The sequence below is a fragment of the Pinus tabuliformis genome, chromosome 3_2 (genome assembly GCF_031772625.1).
Source record: "Pinus tabuliformis cultivar Carrire ecotype Pingquan chromosome 3_2, CPIR1, whole genome shotgun sequence".
NCBI lineage: Eukaryota > Viridiplantae > Streptophyta > Pinopsida > Pinales > Pinaceae > Pinus > Pinus tabuliformis.
Window position 1 is genome coordinate 946,779,199 of NC_142302.1, and position 19,182 is coordinate 946,798,380.

The window sequence follows — 19,182 nt, forward strand, 5'->3', positions numbered from 1 at the left end:
ACTCAAGAAATTTGTTGCCAGGTTTGAAGCATGTTGATTTAAAATTATGTGAGAGTTGTGTTTACCGAAAACAAAAGAGAGTCAGATTGCTTAGAGTTGGGAAAGAAAAGAAGAGCGAAAAATTAGAGCTTGTGCATAAATATGTATGGGGACCTGCTTAGGTATCATCTCTTGGTGGCTCTCGTTATTATGTTACTTTTATTGATGATGCAACCATAAAAACCTGGATTTATTGTATTCGAAATAAATCTGATGTATTTGATACTTTCAAGAAATGGAAAGATTTGGTTGAAAATGAGACAGGGAAAAGGTTGAAGTGTCTCAAATCAAATAATGGAGGTGAATATTGCAGCAAAGAGTTTGATAGGTATTGTTCAGAGAATGGAATTCGCACAGAGAAGATAGTTCCATGAACACCACAAGAAAATGGTGTGTTAGAAAGGATGAATAGGACAATCATGGTGCGTTAAAGGTGCATGAGATTGCATGCAGGATTGCCTTTACAATTTTGGGCAGATGATGTAGATACTGTTGTTTATCTAATAAACAGAGGGCCTTCAAGTTCCTTGGATGGTGGTATTCCAGAGGAGGCATGGACAGGTAAAAAGGTAAACTACTCATTTTTAAAGACTTTTGGTTGTGAAGCCTTTATCCACATTAATAAAGAAAATAGAACAAAGCTTGAGGCAAAATCAAAGAAATGTACCTTTATTGGATATGGTGTTAATGATTTTGGTTATCGCTTATATGATTATGAAAATAAAAAAATCATTAGGAGCAGAGATGTAATATTCAATGAAAAGGTCTTGTATAAGAATCAGTTGCAGGAAAAGAAATAAGAAAAAGAAAACAGAGAATACACAGTGCTTGACGATATCACAGGAAAAGTGATGGTGCCTGAAAATCATAATGATCAACAACTAGAACAACAACCACAACAACAAAAAGCACCTCAAACACCTGAAAGTGGTGTTAGAAGATCTACCAGGATAAGTACACCCCCTGAACGATACTCTCCTTCATTATATTATGTATTGTTGACTGATTCTGGTGAACCAGAATGTTATGAAGAAGCAGTGTAGGTAGAAACCAGGAAGAAGTGGGAGCAAGCCATGAAAGAAGAGATGGACTCCTTAGCACATAACCAGACTTGGGACTTAGTCAGGTTGCCTGCAGGTAAAACAACATTGCAAAATAAATGGGTTTATAGGTTGAAGGAAGAAGATGGAGGAAAACAGAGGTATAAAGATAGACTTGTGGTGAAGGGGTTTACACAGAAGAAAGGTATTGATTTTGATGAAATATTTTCTCCTGTTGTTAAAATGACTTCAATCAGAACTATTTTAAGTCTAGTAGCAGTTGAAGATTTGCATCTTGAGCAGTTAGATGTAAAGACAACCTTTCTCCATGGGGATTTGGAGGAAGAGATATATATGCAGCAGCCACAAGGATATGAGGTAAAAGGGAAGGAGAAACTAGTGTGCAGGTTGAAGAAGAGCTTGTATGGCTTAAAACAGTCTCCAAGGCAGTGGTATCTAAAATTTGACAGGTTTATGTCTGAACAAGGTTATACTAGATGTCACTTTGATCATTGTGTTTATCTCAAAAGGAAAAATGATGGAAGCTATATTATATTGTTATTGTATGTAGATGGCATGCTTGTTGCAGGTTCTAACATGCAGGAAATAAATGTGTTCAAAAGGAAATTTGCAAACTCATTTGCAATGAAGGATTTGGGTGCTACAAAACAAATCCTTGGTATGAGAATAACTAGAGACAGGAAGAATCACAAATTAACATTGTCTCAAAGTGAGTACATAGAAAAGGTGTTAAAAAGGTTTAATATGAAAAATGCAAAACCAGTTAGTATACCTTTGGCTAGCCATTTCAAATTAAGTAAGGAGGTGTGTCAAAAGACTCAGGAAGAAATGGCTCATATGTCTAAAGTTCCATATGTATCAGCAGTTGGAAGCCTAATGTATGCAATGGTCTACACAAGGCCTGATATTGCACATGTAGTGGGAGTTGTAAGCAAGTGCATGAACAATCTAGGAAAAGAACATTGGATGGTAGTGAAGTGGATTCTCAGGTATTTGAGAGGTACCACAACTCAAGCATTATGCTTTGGTGGTTCAAACATTGCTCTATAGGGATATGTTGATGCAGATATGGCAGGTGACAGAGATAACAGGAGGAGCACTATAGGATATGTATTTATTGTAGGTGGAACAACTGTCAGTTGGGTTTCAAAAATCCAAAGTGTTGTTGCACTTTCAACAATAGAAGCAGAGTATGTTGCTGCTACAGAGGCTAATAAAGAAATGATTTGGTTACAAAGGTTTCTGGATGAATTGGGTAAGAAGCAGGAGTTGGGCAGGTTATACAGTGACAGCCAGAGTGCCATACATCTTGCAAAGAACTCTGCATTTCATTCCAAGACTAAACATATATAGCTCAAGTACCATTTCATACGACAGCATTGGAAGATGGACAGTTGAAACTGGAAAAGATACACACTAGCTAGAATCCTGCAGATATGCTAACAAAAGTTGTTACCAGGGAGAAACTGAGAATCTGCTTAGTTTCAATTGGTCTTGAAGTATGATGAAGAATATGAGAAATAGACAGGTCCAAAGTGGAGTCATTGTCTAGCAAATGAAGTAACGGTGGAGTTACTATAATCAGTCTCCAAGTGGGAGATTGTTGGGTGTGGATCTTGATTATCTTCTGTATTCAAAGGTTCAACCGGATGTATACCCTAGGAAGGTTGTACACCCCTTCATGCGGGGGGGGGGGGGTGTGGGGGAGACTTGTCCCCCTCACGGGGGTCTGGGGGCTAGCGGTCCCCTGGTGGGGGCTCAGGGGCAGCGCCCCCGAAGCTAAAAATAGATGTAAAATTGCCTTGCAAAAGTCTAGTAATTTATAGTCAATCTGGGCCATTCATTAGGCGGATGATCTGACGGTAGAAGTTATGTTTAATTTAGGGTTTTTTGCCTTAGAAGGCAACCCCTCACTATATATGAGGGAATTGTATCGTGTCTATGTATATCTATATTTTGATTGAGGAAGAGATAGGAGATTGAGAGCGAAGAGGGAGTTACAACAGATCTGATGTAGGTTGTATCTCAATAGTTTGCTGGATAATATAATAAAAGAAGGACTGGCTGTTTCTCCGTGGACATAGCCCAAACTGGGTGAACCACGTATATCTGTGTCTCTCTTGTTTTATGCATTTTCTATGTTTATATTTCTGCAATATTTTATGTGTTCCATTGCTCTGTAATATATAATTTTCTAACAGTTCTCTCACAGGTTTAAATCCTCAATAGTAGCTAATTCAATTTGATTGATAATCCTTTAATGTTCCTTCCTATTTTCCAACTCAAATATATTCCAAGTGAAGAGTCTTAAGAAAATCAGTCCTTGAAGATACTAATAGAAGTCAAATTGAGGTAAGACTAATAGAAGTCTCAGTCTTAGAGAATGCTCCTACACTCTAGAACAATTATTCTTAACTCAGAATAAAAAAGAAATACATCCTTCCTTCTAGTACCTGTTTAATTAGACAACCTGCACTCATTGATCACAATGCACATCCAAATCCCATTCAAAATATACATGATGTATTGAGTTAAGAAATTGTGAAAAATCCACCATAGTAGAAAAAACTAGGTATTGGAAACTAACATTTATTATTTACAGATTAGGGAGAATGGATAGAAAATGATGCAAGTATCCCTATTGTAATCTAGGGAACTATATAAATGTGTTACCAACATATCCATACACCAAGAAAATTCTGTATAAAGAGATATACACAACACACATAGAAGATATAATAGAAGATAAAATGTAGTAGTGGTAGCTTGGCGAAAGAACTTGTATAATATTCCACAACAATCATTACACTCTTCATAATCTGGATACATACATATTTATAATAGACTATAATAGTTACAAAGGATTAACTATCTAATATAACTTATTCAATTGACCCAACAGATAAGTCGTCCTGACTTACATCTTGACTTCAACTGTAAAGTCTAGTTGACTATCTTGACTTGTCACGTCTAGTTGACTAGGACTACTAGCCCCTCCAACATCTCCCTTGCCCTTCCTTCTTAGTTCTGAAGAAGGGGAGATTAAGAAATCTAAGAAAAAATAGAATTCTTTGCATCTTTTGATCCATGGATCTATGTAGGTTTTTACTATTTTTCCATACTTTGTTTCTACTGTAGAATGTTGAATGATGGTACTTATTGCTAGGGAAATTAGTTACTATACCATATTTTGAAACTAACCTATTTATTGCCGATTCTATGACTTATTTTTTTTTCTTAAAAGTAAAATGAAACTAATATACAAGAGTTGAGTAATTAGACCACAACAAAGAGGTTTCATCTTAGCCCATGGTTACTAGTGCCTCAAGGGTGTTTTACTAGTAAACCTACTAAGGGTCATGGATTATTTCTTTTAAGTTGGGCTACATAGGTGATAGGAAATTTTTTTTTCCCTTTAGAGTGTCCTCATCTAGATTGCTCCCAAAGGAATTATGTCTTTGATCACATATGGGTCTAACCATGCAATTTCTATTTTCCCTAGTTTCCCTTTGATTCGATTGTCAGATAGTAGACCCTTTTCCTTGAGTAGAAGAAATAGGTAGTACAAACACCCGCAATGAGCTATTAGAATGTCATATGTAATTCATAAACTGATGAAACTTGGTTTGGCTAACAGAGTAAACCAATGAAACTTGGTTGGGGTTTTGTATTACCAAAAATATTGAACCATTGATCTTTGTATAATGAAATGTACTCACAACATAAACATTTCTCCATGGTCTACCATTATTAGTAATTGCACAAGGACATAATACCTCACAATAAATTTTCACTTGACAATTATGGAGATGCAATTGGTGGTATTTTGGTAGTCTCTACAAACACAAAGGATTTTTGTGATTTATATAATTATTTAAACTATCATTTTTAAAAATATTTATCACTAGATTATCCAAATCCAACTTTGTTCCTTACCACTGCAATATTCTCTCCTCAACAGAACACTTTAATATCAACTGATATACAATCACTGGTTTGTCTTCGCCTATCCAGTGAGATCATGATTCAGATCATAAATAAAAAAGAGGAATGAAATATAAATCATATATAACAACTGTATCTGCACTTGCAAAATTGGTTCCAACCCGACCAACATAAGTTGAAATAAGAAAAATAAAAATTTCGTTATATGGGCTATTGAAGTTCTTTATCCAATGTCGCTTTTCTAATGTTAAAGTTCTCCCATCTGTTCATTTGTGGTAGCATCGGATGTGCTATAGCCATGAAAATTGGTGGAGAGGCTAAAGCACATGAGATCTCCAAGACCCAAAAATGGTTTGGGCAGATTCTTCTTGGTTTAAGAGATATTAAAATAATTAATATTTTTAATGGAGTTCCTAAGTATAAACTTAGGAAAAATAAAATATTAATGGGTATTAGTATAAAACTGGGTTAGAAGGTTCCAAAAGGCATAGATCAAGCTAAATTCAACATTATCTGTTTATTAGAGATGTAACCTTGGTCGTTGAAGGACCAACATGAAAATCATAAGAAGAGGCTTGAGGGTCAGTTGGAGAATACACCAGAGTGATCAGTCATTAGATTTGCTAGAGCGGGGTTGCTAAGCAAAGTCGAATCAATGATCAACAATGAGGGGCAGTGAGAACTAGACAGAGAGACAGAGATAGTGCCAACGCAGAGGCAAAGAGAGAGATGCAGAAGCCAGAGTAGGCCACTCAAAGCCTAGCAGAGACAACGTAGAGGCTAGAGGACCTACATCATCCACGTAGAGGGCAACATGAGGGACATAGAGGGTCCTAGAAGCTACATAATGCCTCAGAGGGATGACACAGAGGGTCCTTAGGTTGACGCAGAGAAACATGAGGCCGATGCAGTGATTCAGAGTTGTTGGAGAGGGTTTCGTGGGATAGGTTTTCTAAATACCTGTTTCCGAATAGAGAGGTATTACTACCGATTTGTTTTCTCTGTCGGGTGAGCCAGTTTGGCACCCAGTTGTACTCAAGGATATACTGCATAATAATAAACCCTCAGAATTGCTACACCAGTTTTCCCACCTTGGGTTTTTCTGGGGACGAGTTGTCCAAAAATAACGGTGTCACTTATGTGTTTGTTTTCTTTCAGCTGTTGATTTATAGATGTTAAGACTGTATTGTGTTTATTTCGTTATTTATATGTTTTAAATAACTTGTTTAGAATTAACAAGTAGAAGAAAAAACCAAAAGAATACAGATTAAATTTCTAACAGATAGACTTGGAAATTTTAACATGGTATCAGAGGGTGGTTGCAGATCATAGGAGAGCTGAAGGCATCAACTAAGTAGAGCATTTGTAGTAGAATCAGCTATCATGAGTGAAAGAAGACGATCCTTGCAGAAAGCGATAGAAGAAGGGTTGACACAGAGGAACTGCATCATCAGTCTAGGCTAGAGAAAGGCCAACGCAGAGGCTGAGGAGGGTTAAAAAAGGCTCACACAGAGACCAAGAGGGTTGACGCAGTTGGCTGAGGGAGCAATTTTGCCAGTGTCAGGATTGCGCAGAGCCTAGAGGCTCATTCCTTTAGTTTCTGGGGCATAGGAAGCTATGGGAAGCTTGTGAGAGTGAAGATTGTGGGGTATTATGGGTAGAACAATACCTAACAGGGCAAAACCAAGGTAGAGGGAGTTGTTACCGAGGTAGATTTCTAGCCAAGGAATCCGGATCAGTGTTGCAGGTGCACAAAATTTCAGAGAGGTGAAACTTGAAAATTGGCATGAGGATTTCTAGAAGGGAAATCGAGACTTAGAGGGAGTCTAGCAGAGAAATTCTGAGCGGGAAGTAGAGAGACTCAACAAGAGTTGAAGATAGAACTTTTAGAGGGAAGTAGAGAGACTCGGAGGAGTCGATGTGAAGAGCAGAGAGATGGCCATGAATGGGCCGAGGGATCAGGACAAGCTGGATGGGGTGCCCAACTTTGTGGTTTGGAAGGTCTGGATCCCGTCCATTTTAGATAAACATCGAATCAAGGCCTTCGCCTTGAGAACAATAGCAATCCCAGTTGACCCAGTTGATAATGAAAAGTACGAGGAGCCAATGGCCAAGGCGAAATGCATCATCGTTGATGGGGTCAAGGATCATCTGGTACAACATATTGTTGAGAAGGAAACAATAAAGGAAATGTGGGATGCCTTGAAGAAATTGTACCAACATACTTTCATGTAGAGGAAGATGTTACTTGAGAATCAGCTGTGGTCATGCCAGATGTAGAAGGAGGAGCAGATAGATCACTTCCTTGGTGGGTTGAAGGAGATCTAGGACCAAATGACTTCCATAGGGGCCACAGCGGATGAGGAGATGTTGGTGAGGACCGCACTTAATGCAGTCTCTGAGGAGTGGGAGAAATTTGTCTAGAGGATATTGGGCAGGGCGATCTTATAGAATGGGAAGAATTTTGGGTGACTCTTCGCCAAGAGGAGATTAGAATGCTAACCAAGATGAAAAGTAGCAACAAAGGAATCTAGATCAAGAAGGAAGAGGAATAGGATGCATCTCTAGCATCTGTGGGAAAGCAGGGGGAGAGGTTTCTGACTCTAAGGTAGCACCAGCGAAGGTAGAGAAGGAGATTGAGGAGGATGACGATTGTGCCATGAGTGCTCACATACCTCTAGAGAAGAGGTGGGGAGACATCGAGCTAACTTTAGAAGGACTACAAGCTATGAGGGGTAGTATCCTTCAGGTACCCAACCTCTTGGATTATACCTTGCTATGGGAGCCCCAAAGAGAGAGTAGCATGACTGGCAGATGTCGGTAGAGACGGATGCAGATGAAGCGACAGAGAGTGCTATAGTGTAGGAATCCCAAAGAAGCACGAGGCTAGCAGACTGCAATAGTGCGAGAGGCATGAAGAGTGTTGTAAGAATGCAGTATGGCACATAGAGGTTTGCAGTAGTGTGAGATGCAGGGAGTTGTTGTAGCAACGCAGAGGTAATAGAGGGAGCACTTGATAGCGACAGAGGGAGCTTCATCATCGAGAGTGTTTCTAGCTTGATAGGGATGTCAATAGTTGGGGGGATCAATTACTTACTTCTCAGTAATTGAGCTACAATACAACAACAGATAGCAGTAGCACGATGCAGCATGATGAGAGGGGGTTGCAGAGAAAATGTAGTGTTTTGGAAAAAGGACCAGTAGCAACACGGATGCAGAGGGAGCTGCCGTACAGATGCAACAGTGGCAGTGATAGAGCCATGGGTAGTAGTATAGGATGCAGTAGTGTAGACGATGTTGGGCAGGGAGGCCTAGCATCAACATAGGTACCGGTGCCATATAATTAGAGTGATGCTCAGTTGGAGTATTACTAGAGCACAATCCTTGCTAAGAGGTAGTGTTGATTTGGGGTAGCATTGGATGTGCTATAGCCATGAAAATTGGTGGAGAGGCTAAATCACATGAGATCTCCAAGACCCAAAAATGGTTTGGGCAGATTCTTCCTGGTTTAGGAGATAGTAAAATAATTAATATTTTTAATGGAGTTCCTAAGTCTAAACTTAGGAAAAATAAAATATTAATGGGTATTAGTATAAAACAAGGTTAGAAGGTTCCAAAAGGCATGGATGAAGCCAAATCTATTCTTAGCCATTGATTAGAGATGTAATCTTGGTTATTGAAGGACCAATAGGAAAAGTAAAAGAAGAGGCTTGAGGCTCTGTTGGAGAATACACTAGAGTGATCAGTCATTCGATTTGTTAGAGCAGGGTTGCTAAGCAAAGTCGAATCAATGATCAGTAGCAAGGGGCGGTGAGTACTGGACAAAGAGGAAAAGATAGTGCTGAGAGACTAGCGCAGAGGCAGAGAGGCAGACACAAAAACTAAAGCAGGCCACGCAGAACCCAACAGAGACAGTGCAGAGGCCAGAGGGCCTGCATCATCCATGCAAAGGGCGGAAGGAGTGACACAGAGGGTCCCAGAGGCTACACAATGCATCAGAGGGCTGACGCAAAGGATTTTGAGGGTTATGCAGAGAAGAAGGAGGCTAACGTAGTGCTTCAGAGTTGCTGGAGAGGGTTTCATGGGACAAGTTTTCTGAATACCTATTTCCGAATAGAGAGGTATTACTGCCGGTTATTTTTCTCTGTCGGGTGAACCAATTTGGCACCCAGTTGTACTAAAGGATATACTGCATAATAATAAACCCTCAGAATTGCTACATCGGTTTTCCCGCATTGGGTTTTTCTGGGGACGATTTGTCCAAAAATAATGGTGTCACTTGTGTGTTTGTTTTCTTTTAGCTATTGATCTGTAGATGTTGAGACTGTATTGTGTTTATTTCGTTATTTATATGTTTTAAATAACTTGTTTATAATTAACAAGTAGAATAAATAAATAAGAAGAATACAGATTAAATTTCTAATGGATAGACTTAGAAATTTCAACACCATCCTGTTGGGAATGGGTTCCCCCAAGGATAGTTTTGGGGCTAAAATCCCATGTTTTGGGACAATTTTGTAATAAAGTTGTAAAGTCTTTGCATTTTGTGGTTGCGGAGCGCGAAGGTGTCAAGAGTCATAAAGGGTTGTCCGCCCTTATTTTGTAAAGTATAAATTCAGCAGTAAATATCCACCCATGGTTTGCGGACCATGGGGTTGTATAAAAATGAGCTAAGTAATTAAGCTCTAGGGAGATAGCGAAGAATGAAGTGAGGATTTATGCATTGGAGTCTAAGTGTTATTGGGTCTTAGCATAGGTAGAAACTATGCAGCTGGGTGCGCAGAGGCCTAGGGTGGAATTCTGCAGCTAAGTGCGCAGACCCTTATAGCTGAGTGTGTAGAGGCCTAGAGTTGAAGTCCACAGCTGAGTGTGCAGACCCCTGCAGTTGAGTGCGCAGGGTGGATAGAGTCTATATTAACTTAAATATATTAATAAAGAGAAGTATTCCACAATTATTGTGTATTTAGTTCTTGTTAATGCATCTTCTTATCATGCATTTTGGGTTTAATTTACAATGTTTATGTGATGAGTGAATATAGGTGATTATATTGGTTAATTGAACACAAGTAAGAATATAAGTTTACGCGGCGCTAATTGTGATTGATTAGTAAGATAAGTAGAACAATTAAGATAACTTGGGAACCTGTAAAGTATGTTGTCATAGCTACGTGGAAGTACTTGGATCACAGGTTAAGGCTATGCAAAGGTCAATCATACACCTTCGCAGAGGTACTGAAGAGTGGAATAAAGGGGTAGACTGTCAGAGCCCTAAGGCTTAGTGACCTATGCAAAAGTAGGGGCTGAGGGTGAAAACCAACATCACGACCATCTCAGGGTGTGGAAACTTGGTTCAGCATCCTCCCATACTGCTTCGGGTGAGACTTCGGTTCATGCTCCATGTGCTGATGCCGAAAGGGCTAGTAGTGTAGGGTTTTGTTTGGCTAACTAATGCTAAACCTGGGTCAGGCCCCGAAAATCCAACAAATGGTTCCATTGCTAGGACTAGAATCTGCATAAGAGATGTGTGATGTCGTATCACTGGAATCCAAATAAGAAAGAGGTTGAAGACAGGTTGGATAGGAAGATCCACGAATTCGTAGCATAGGAAAACAGAAATTTGCAGCTGAAAAAGGAACAGTGGCTCGATAGGTGCCTATATACAGAAATACGTGAGGTCTTTTTTTGTTACTTTCCAGTTGTGTTATATGAGTGCATCACGAAGCTAGCAGATAGCCGAGGAAGGTGGAGACTTGACGGTCGTATTGTTTGGTCCTCGGAGTTAGTACAAATATTGGAAGCCTCTGAGGATAAGATCGCTCGTGCTGTCGATAATTGGCTTGATCACATCATAGGAGTATTTGTGACTAAATTTGTGGTCGATACCTCAGTTACTTACAGCGAGGCGGAGCGATGCTTTTTCAAAGGACCGCGAGGTAAGTACTTGAAGCCTTTAAATACTTGGATTAAGATATTATTGTGCGAAAAATGGGTTATGCAGCTACCTTGATGTTCAGAGCTACGTGAAGTGGAAAGACTTACATAAATGAAGGAAGAAAGGGTCCTGAATATAGCCCACTGATTTCACCACTGTTGGGTGATGAAGTGGGAGTAGTGCAGGCTTCTCTGTGAAGTGAAGTTCAGTTAATAAGACAGGGATTCTCGCGACTTCCACCTCCACCTACATCACCTCCAACTTCACCACTGTCATGTTCGACTTCACCCATACCACCACCACCTCCACTACTATTGAGCGCGGGATCCCCCAAGGGCAGTTTTGGGGCTTAGAGCCCAAATTTTGGTCCAATTTTGTAATTCCAATGTAAAGACTCCGCATTTTGTGGGCATGGAGCGCGTAGTTGTAAAAGAGTCATAGGGTTTTCCACCCTTATTTTGATAATGTAATGTCAGTTGTAGAATATCTACCCATGGTCCACAGACCATGGGATTGTATAAATAGAGTGAAGCTCTAAGTAGTTAAGGCAACTAATCATAGAATGTCTAAGGAATGATGATGTATGTGAGATAGATCTGAAGTGTAAGGCCTAGTTTTGGGTCATAGCGTAGGAAGAGGATCTGCAATTGAGTGCGCAGAGGCCTAGTAGTCCACAGTTGAGTGCACAGACCCCTGCAGCTGAGTGCACAGGGCGAGTTAAGTCTGTAATCAGTTGGAAGTATTAATAAAGAGAAGTTTCTATCAATTCTGTGACTTTATTTCCTATTTGATGCATCTATTATTGATCCAGATTTAAGCAGGAATGCAACAAATTACAGAGATAACCATATACACAAAGATGCAGCGGAAATAATACTTCATTTCATTAATGGAAAATACTGACATATGCTTACAAACAGAAATGGCAATAAACTAGCTAGGGCGATGGTAGCTTATCTCTGAGAAGAGATGTGATGGCTACATGCCTCTGAACTGTTCTGAACTGTATTACAATGAGGCTCGAAGGCCTATTTATTGTTGAGAAACAATGGAAAACCCTTCACATACCGAAACCTAACCCTAGAAGATGAAACGCCAAATTGTGGGCCCCGTTTGGGTAAATTGGTACATCAATTTCCCGGGGTCGTAACTTTGGCATACGATCTCCGTTTGACGCGTACGATAGCTCGTTAGAAAGATCTATCCGAGTACTACCACTTTGGGAGGCAACAATAGGGCTCGGTCGCCCCAGAATTCCAAAAAAACGTCGTTTAGGGCCTCAAAACGGCTCCGGAAGTTCAGGACCCGAAAAACTGCTAAAAATAGTAAACTGTGCTACAATTAAGGAAACTGAAAATGCTGAGAAAGACAATGGTGGGGGTCCAGGTGGACCTGGCAGGTGGCCACCAATATCCACCTGGATCATTCCTCCCCCCTTAGGAAGCAATGGTCCCCATTGCGTTGAGCTCCTCCATGAGATGAGGAAACCTCTGCTGAACTTGTTCCCTGGTGAGCCACTTGCCCTGCTGAAGGAGTTGGCCTGCTTTGACAACTCGATACAGTTGGATATGCTGTTGGCGAGTGTTCTTGATCTGTGTGTCCATGATCTGATCAGTTGCAGCTTGTTCCATGCAATCTGGATTTAATTCTGTGGGTTTGAGCTGTTCTGCAATGTCGGATGTGTCTAGCAATGGTGGAAAGTATGGCCGAAGGCAGTCCACATTGAACACTGGGTGCAGGCCAAGGAATGGGGGAATGCTGAGCTCAAATGCATTGTCTCCCATAGCCTTAGTAATGGTGTAAGGACCATATCGAAGTGGTCTCAATTTCCGATAGGCTCCAGTAAGGCGTTCCTTTTGCAAATGCAACCAGACTTTGTCGCCCACCTGAAACTTGTGTGGCACTCGGTGTTGATCATGTCGCTGTTTGTACTTGGCATTTGATTTCTCAAGAATGTCATGGATGCGCTCAATGAAGCTGGTGGCCTTATCTGTTTCGGACTGGACATGAGTTGAATTCATGTGAGTAGCTGCAAGTGGCATGGCCACATCAATGGGGCATAGTGGCTGGAATCCTAAACCCACCTGAAAAGGGCTATGGCCAGTGGAGCTGTGAAGAGCTCGGTTGTAGCTGTGCTGAACATAGGGGAGGCTCTCGTCCCATGTGCGTGGATGCTTTGAGTTATACATGCGCAGAATGTGCACAATCATCCTGTTGACAACCTCTGTCTGGCCATCAGTTTGAGGATGGAGTGGACTTCGTGAGTTTGGTGTCCAGCATTGACCAGAGACTGGACCAAAATGTGCTGAGAAACCGACTGTCCCGATCTGAGATGATAGACTGTGGGATCCCAAAGTGCACCCACACTCGTTCAAAGAAGAGTTTAGCAGTGGCTTCTGCTGTGATATTCTTCTTGCAGGCCATCATAATGGCCATCTTTCAGAACCTGTCGACGACCACAAAAACACAGTCATTTCCATGCTTAGTGGAAGGAAGGCCTGACATGTAATCCATGGAGATGGATTCCCAAGGTCGACTAGGGGTAGGCAACGGGGTATAGAGGCCTTGCTTCTTAATGGTCGGTTTGGCAATGGCACAGGCAGTACATGATCGAATGTACTTCCCAACATCCTGTCGAAGATTCGGCCAATAGAAATAGTTTTGCAGTACTGCCACTGTTTTCTCGACCCCGAAATGCCCAGCAGCCCGACTGTAGTGTGCTTCCCAAATCATCTTGGCACGCTCGCTTGAAGGAACACAAAGGTGACCGAGGTGGCATAATAGGGCATCTTGGAGGTGAAAATCTGCAACCTGCCGACCCTCCAAGAGTGTCTGGTATGTGTGGCCGAATTCTGGGTCGCTTTTGTAGAGAAGTGGCCAATCAGAAGTCTCGTGCCTGCAAGAGTTGAGCACGGTGGTCGACTGAGGCAATCTGCAACATTATTGGTGCTGCCCTTTTTATACTTGATATTCAAGTGAAACTGTTGCAGGTATGTAGACCACTTCTGATGGCGATCATTCTGCAATTTCCCTTGGGTCTGTATGAATTGCAGAGGTCGGTGGTCTGTGTGGATGACCGTTTCCTTCCCCAAAATGTAATGCTTCCATTGTCGGCAGGCCTGTACAATGGAATACATCTCTTTATCATAAGTGGGGTACTTCCGGACTGTGTCTGAAAGTGTTTCACTGTGATATGCCACTGGATGTCCATGTTGAGTAAGGACTGCCCCAATAGCATAGTCAGAGGCATCTGTCTCGACCTCAAATGGTTGTTGTAAATCTGGTAACGCGAGCACTGGTGCCGTGCAGAGGCGATCCTTCAACTCTCTGAATGCCTTCTGTTGAGATTCAGACCAAAAGAATTTTGCTTTCGCCCCGCCCTTGGTGACTTGACTCAAGGGCCAAGAAATATGAGAAAATCCCAACACAAACCTGCGGTAGAAGTTGGCAAGACCTAGAAAGCTGCGGAGCTCTGTTAGAGTGGTTGGAGAGGGCCAATCCCGAATGACTTGGACCTTGGCTGGATCGACATGCACCCCCTGTTCATCAATGATGTATCCCAGATACTGGACCTCGGTCATGCCAAAAGTGCATTTCTCCAAATTGGCACATAGCTTGTGTTGCCGCAGTGTTTGGAGAACCTGTCGGATGTGGTGGAGGTGCTCTTCCCAACTCTGGCTGAAGATCAGAATGTCATCCAAGTATACTACTACAAAGGAGTTGGTGAATGGCCGCAAGATGTCATCCATTAGCCTCATAAAGGTTGCAGGAGCATTCGTCAATCCGAAAGGCATGACCAACCATTCGAAGAGGCCCTCCTTGGATTTGAAGGCAGTCTTCCACACATCTGAGGGTTCAATTGGTACCTGGTGATATCCTGACTTCAGATCGATCTTGCTGAAATATTTCGCCCCCTTTAGTTGGTCTAGGAGGTCATCAATCCGCGGGATCGGGTACCTATTACGGACAGTGATCTTGTTCAGCGCCCGATAGTCAATACAGAGTCTCCACGTCCCATCCTTCTTCTGTACCAACACTATCGGGCTCCCACAGGGCGAAGAACTCGGACGGATGTGACCTTTCTGTAGGAGCTCCTGAATCTGCCTCTTGATTTCATTGTTCTCCAGAACGGAGCGCCGATAAATTGGTCCATTGGGTAGCGGCGCACCTGGGGTCAGATCAATGGAGTGCTTGACTTGACAGTGCAGAGGAACCCCTGCCGGGGAGGTGAAGATGTCTTTGTACTCCTCCACAATCTTGTCCATTTGTAGCTGCCGTGCAGAGGGACCTCGTTTGGAGGCCGCGGCCACTGTCTTCTTCTTCCCTTGAGGGCGTATCATCAGGAAAACAAATTTCCTGGTTTTGGAAATGATCTTACTGCATTGTTTTGCAGTAATCAAAGAGATGGCGGCAGGTGGTGGTACCTCTGGTATCCTGAACAACTTATTTCCCAATGTAATAATAACAGCACGGGGCCTTGATTCATACACAGCATGTCGCTTCCACAAGTATGGTTGTCCTAGTAATACATCACAAACTTCAAGGGGAGCAATGTCACACAATACCTCATCCGTGAAGGGCTTGATGTTGTATGGAAGGCGACACTGCTGGCTCACGCGAAGATCTCGCCCTTGGTAAAGCCACCCAATGGTGTATGGTTGTGGATGTGCTGTGGTCGGTAAGCCCAACCGCTTCACGACCTCTGCCGAAATGAGGTTCTTTTGACTCCCGCTATCAACAATGAACTGTATCGGGGAGCCCTTGACCCACATCTGGGAGTGGAAGAGACGCTCCTCCTCCTCTGGATCTTCGGGTTCATTTTTCTGGATCTTTGCGGTAGCAACAGTGGCGCTGGGATCCGCATCAATGATCTGCTTCCCTTTTTCATACCCCTTATCGGGTTCTGACTCAGAGTCGGAACATGCATCTGATTCTGAAACCTTTAGCTCAGCCACCAGTGACTGTTTGGCCCGACACTCACTTGTGTTGTGAGTGGAGCTCTTATGGAACTCGCACCATTTTCCAGTGTCCTTTCTCGGCTTCGCGGCTTTGCTCTTTGCTTGCAGCTTCAGCTGGTTGTCTTGGGCTGTCCCGCCTTGGCTTTGTCCTTTGTTCTGTGGTTTAGGGGCACCTTTCCCCTGCTTTGGATTCGCAGATCCAAAGTCTCGCTTCTTTTGTTTAAAATTCTGCTCGACTTTGACAGCATACCGGTATGCTGCACCGAGCGAGGGGATGTTTAGGAACTGTATTTCTTCCTGGATGTACTTGTGCAGGCAGCCACGGTATTTGAGTATCAAATGTTGCTCCGAATCCTTGATACCCAACTTTGTGCGAAGGGTATGGAAAAGATTGGTGAACTCCGGCACATCTTGGTCCCTTCCCTGCCGCAACGTGGTCCACTTTATGTATTCATCCTCATAGCTTCCGACAGGGTAGTACTGCTCCTTGATGGCATCCCGGAACGAATCCCAGGTGGGTGCGGCTGAAAATAGTGAGCCAGTACTTTCATCCTTCTGCTCGCAGTAGGTTTCCCACCAGTCCTTGACGTGGGGGGCTGCTTTGAGAAGAGCAAAAACAATCTTTTCCCGACTCGAAAATTCATGAACAGAAAAATAACCCTCTAGCAGATTTAACCATTTATCTACGGCATCGGCATCTATCTGACCCTCGAATATGGGGATTTCAAAATTAACTTGTACCTTAAAGGGTGTGGCATTTCCAGAGGAGCTGCTGGAAGCCGATGCGCCGCTTCTGGGTAGCCGCTGAAGGATCTACGCAAAGCTGTCCATCATCGCGTTCCGTTGTCGCTCGAGCGCTTCTTCGAGCAAGATTTTGATGGGATCTCCTGCCCCCTCGTCTTTCTTCTCGTCCGCCATGGGAGGCCGTCGGGATTTGCGAGGCTGGTCTTGCAAAGGTTCAACCAGTTCAAGCCCTAACTCCTTATATCCCGACCTTGTTGGGGACATGCAAAGAAAAACAGAGAAAAAGCAGACCGCTCTGATACCACTGATCCAGATTTAAGCAGGAACGCAACAAATTACAGAGATAACCATATACACAAACATGCAGCGGAAATAATACTTCATTTCATTAATGGAAAATACTGACATATGCTTACAAACAGAAATGGCAATAAACTAGCTAGGGCGATGGTAGCTTATCTCTGAGAAGAGATGTGATGGCTACATGCCTCTGAACTGTTCTGAACTGTATTACAATGAGGCTCGAAGGCCTATTTATTGTTGAGAAACAATGGAAAACCCTTCACATACCGAAACCTAACCCTAGAAGATGAAACGCCAAATTGTGGGCCCCGTTTGGGTAAATTGGTACATCAATTTCCCGGGGTCGTAACTTTGGCATACGATCTCCGTTTGACGCGTACGATAGCTCGTTAGAAAGATCTATCCGAGTACTACCACTTTGGGAGGCAACAATAGGGCTCGGTCGCCCCAGAATTCCAAAAAAACGTCGCTTAGGGCCTCAAAACGGCTCCGGAAGTTCAGGACCCGAAAAACTGCTAAAAATAGTAAACTGTGCTACAATTAAGGAAACTGAAAATGCTGAGAAAGACAATGGTGGGGGTCCAGGTGGACCTGGCAGGTGGCCACCAATATCCACCTGGATCAATTATATGGGTATGAATTTCACTTCTAATGCTTATATGTTGCATGAATGTATATAATTGTATTGGTTAAGTGAATGCAAGTAAGAATACATATTACGCAAATATAACTAAGATCTGATAATAAGATAAGTAAGATACTCGGCATAGTTTGAGAAATAGTGCAGTTCGCTGCCATAGCAACACGAAAGCATCTCAGCCCCTAGTCAGGGCTGCACAAAGGCTAATTGTAACAGATCCCAAAGGTATTGAAGGTTAGAACATAACATGAAGCTACCTGCGTGAAGGCAGGACTAGTTGGAATAAACCGACATCACATCCATCTCAAGGGTGCGGAAACTTGTTTCCAGCATCCCTCCATACTGCTTCAGCTGAGACTTCAGTCTGTGCTCTGTGGGTTGATGCCGAAAGGGCCAGTAGTGTAGGGATTTGTTTGGCTAAATAACTCTGAACTTGGGTCAGGCCCCCATAAGCCAACAAATGGTTTCATTGCCGAGACCAGAGTCTGCATAGATATGTGTGATGTCGTATCACTGGAATCCAACTAAGAAAGAAATTGAAGGCTGGTTGGACAAAAGAATTCATGAGTTCGTGGCACAGGAGAACATAAAATCACGACTATCAAAAGAAGAGTGGCTAGACAGCTACATGTATACAGAGATCCATGAAATATTTTTTTCGTCCTTCCCTACTAAGCTATACGAGTGGATCGCGAAGTTAGTAGATAACCAAGGAAGGTGGAAACTTGATGGTCCTATTGTGTGGACTCAAGAGCTAGTGCAGAGATTGGAAGCATCGAAGGATAAGATCACACGCGCCGTCAATCATTGGCTCAATTGTATTATAGGAGGATTCATTACTGAGTTCGTGGTTGACACCTCGATTAGCTACAATGAGGCAGAGTGATTCTTTCTCAAAGGATTGCGAGGTAAGTACCTAAAGTCTTTGAATACTTGGATTAAAATGCTATTGTGTGAAAAGCAGGTTATGCAGTTACCTTGATGTTCAGGGCTACGTGAAGTGGAATGTTTTATAGGAACGAAGGAAATAAGGGTCCAAAAAATAGCCTCTTGATTTCACCTCTGCGAGGAGATGAGGAAGAGCTTGCGAAGGTCTCTTCACGAAGTGCTATTCAGTTGATAAGACAAAGAATTCTGTAGATACCACCTCCACCCACACCACCACTGGCTTCACCTACATCACCTCCATCTTCGCTCATACCAACTCCACCACCATCGCGATTCAGTATGGCAAGCATAGTGAAGTTTCCTGTGTTCAAAGGTTTGGGAAATGAAGATTCAGACCAATTATGGTTCATTGTAAGGGCTCTATGGGAAGTGCAAGGTGTTACATATGACCATATAAAGAAAGCGATGCTAGTTAGTGCCCTGCAGGATCAGGCATTGACTTGGTATATTAAGTTTTCCAACGATAACCCAAATGCAAGAGTTGCGGATATCCAAACAACACTAAATAAAGAATTTAGCAGGCCTAAATCTGAAGCACAGTCAATTGTGGGACTTAAAGAGATTACAATGCTACTAGGCAAGACTCCCTAGGAACTAGATTAGACGCTGAAA